Source organism: Xylocopa sonorina, unplaced genomic scaffold, assembly GCF_050948175.1.
Source record: "Xylocopa sonorina isolate GNS202 unplaced genomic scaffold, iyXylSono1_principal scaffold0130, whole genome shotgun sequence".
In the NCBI taxonomy this organism is placed as follows: Eukaryota; Metazoa; Arthropoda; class Insecta; order Hymenoptera; family Apidae; genus Xylocopa; species Xylocopa sonorina.
Window position 1 is genome coordinate 138,322 of NW_027490201.1, and position 2,943 is coordinate 141,264.

Genomic DNA, 2,943 nt, shown 5'->3' on the forward strand with positions numbered 1-2,943 from the left:
CGCAATAGAGTTCCAATGCTTCTTAAAACGCGATATAGCATCTCATTTCTATGTCTCATGATAAGGATAATATTCATTGCGAAGTGTCATGTATACCTCATACCCACTTCAAAAGAATGTAAATGCGACACTTCCTTGCTAGGAAATAGCGTTTGCCGATGTCTATGTATCGTAGCAGTAGTGTTCTAATGCTTCTTAAATCGAGATATCGCATCTCATTTCTATGCTTCATGATAAGATGTAATATTCATTGTGCAGTGTTAAGTATACCTCCTATTCACTGCAAATGAATGTAAATGCGACACTTCCTTGCTAGGAAATAGCGTTGGCAGATATCTACGTATCGTAGCATTAGAGTTCTAATGCTTCCCAAAACGCGATATTGCATTTCATTTCCATGTTTCATGGTAAGATGTAATATTCATTGCAAAATGTCTTGTATACCTCGCATACACTTCAAATGAATGTAAATGCGACACTTCCTTGCTAGGAAATAGCGTTGGCAGATGTCTACGTATCGAAGCACTAGAGTTCTAATGCACCTTAAATCGCGATATCGCATCACGTGGAGTGTTATGTATCCCTCGTATTCACTTCAGAAGAATGTAAATGCGACACTTCCTTGCTAGGAAATAGCGTCCGCAGATGTCTACGTATCGAAGCATTAGAGTTCTAATGCTCCTTAAATCGCGATATCGCATCTCATTTCTACGATTCATGATAAGATATAATATTCATTGTGCAGTGTTATGTATATCTCGTCTACACTTCAAATGAATGTAAATGCGACACTTCCTTGCTAGGAATTAGCGTTTGCAGATGTCTACGTATCGAAGCAATAGTGTTCTAACGCTTCTTAAATCGCGATATCGCATCTCATTTCTATGTTTCATGATAAGATATAATATTAACTGCGAAGTGTCACCTATACCTCGTTTTCACTTCAAAAAAATATAAATGCGACATTTCCTTGCTAGGAAATAGCGTTTGCAGATGTCAACGTAACGAAACAAAAGTGTTCTAATGCTTCTTAAAACTAGATGTCGCATCGCATTTCTAGGTTTCATGGTAAGATATAATATTCATTGCGAAGTGTCACGTACACCTCGTATTCACTTCATAAGAATGTAAATGCGTCACTTCCATTCTAGGAAATAGCGTTTGCAGATGTCTCCGTATCGAAGCAATAGAGTTCTAATGCTTCTTAAATCGCTATATCGTATTTCATTTCTATGTTTCCTAATATGGTATAATATTCATTGCGAAGTGTCATGTATACCTCGTATTCACTTCAAAAGAAAGTGAACGCGACACGTCCTTGCTAGGAAATAGCGTATGCAGATGACTACATATCGTAGATATAGAGTTCTAGTGCTTCTTAAAACGCGATATCGCATCTCATTTCTATGTTTCATGATAAGATATAATATTCATTGCGAAGTGTCATGTATACCTCGTATTCTCTTCAAAAGAAAGTAAATGCGACACTTCCACGCTAGGAAATAGCGCTTGCAGATGTCTACGTATCCAAGCAATAGATTTCTAATGCTTCTGAAAACGCGATAACGCATCTCATTTCTATGTTTCATGATAAGATATAATATTTATTGCGAAGTGTCACTTATACATCGCATACACTTCCAATGAATGTAAATGCGACACTTCCTTGCTAGGAAATAGCGTTTGCAGATGTCTACGTGTCGTAGCAAGCGTGTTATATTGCTTCTTAAAACGAGATATAGCATCTCAATCCTATATTTCATGGTAAGATATATTATTCACTGCGAAGTATCACGTATACCTCGCATACACTTCAGGTGAATGAATGTGCGACACATCCTTGCTAGGAAATAGCGTTTTCAGATGTCTACGTATCGAAGCAATAGAGTTCTAATGCTTCTTAAAACGAGATATCGCATCTCATTTCTATGTTTCGTGATAAGATATAATATTCATTGCGAAGTGTTACGTATACCTCGACCTACACTTTAAAAGTATGTAAATGTCACACTTCCTTGGTAGGAATCAGAGTTTCCAGATGTGAACGTATCGAATCAATGGAGTTCTAATGCTTCTTAAAACGCGATATCCCGTCGCAGTCCTGTGTTTCGTGATAAGATATAATGTTCATAACGAAGTGTTATGTATACCTCGCCTGCACTTTAAACAATGTAAATCCCACACATACTTGCCAGGAAATAGCGTTTCCAGATGTCTACGTATAGCAGCAATAGAGTTCTAATGCTTCTTAAAACGCGATATCGCATCTCATTTCTATGATTCAGGATAAGATATAATATTCATCGTGTAGTGTTAAGTATATCTCGTCTACACTTCAAGTGAATGTAAATGCGACACTACCCTGCTAGGAAGTAGCGTTTGCAGATGTCTAGGTATCGAAGCAATAGAGTTCTAACGCTTCTTAAAACGCGATATCGCATCTCATTTCTGTGTTTCATGATAAGATATAACATTCATTGTGGAGTGTTATGTATACCTCGTATTCACTTCCAAAGATTGTAAATGCGTCACCTCCCTGCTAGGAAATAGCATTTGCAGATGTCTACGTATCGTAGCAAAGGAGTTCTAATGCTTCTTAAAATACGAAATCGATCCTCATTCCTTGGTTTCATGATAAGATATAATATTCATTGTGGAGTGTTATGTATACCTCGTATTCACCTCAAAAGAATGTAAATGCGACACTTCCTTGCTAGGAAATAGCGTTTGCAGAACTCTACGTATCGAAGCATTAGAGTTCTAATCCTTCTTAGGACTTGATATCGCATCTCATTACTATGAATCATGATAAGATATAATATTCACTGCGAAGTGTCTTGTATACCTCGCATACACTTGAAATGAATGTAAATGCGACACTTCCTTGCTAGGAAGTAGCGATGGCAGCTGTCTACGTATCGAAGCCACAGAGTTCTAATGCTT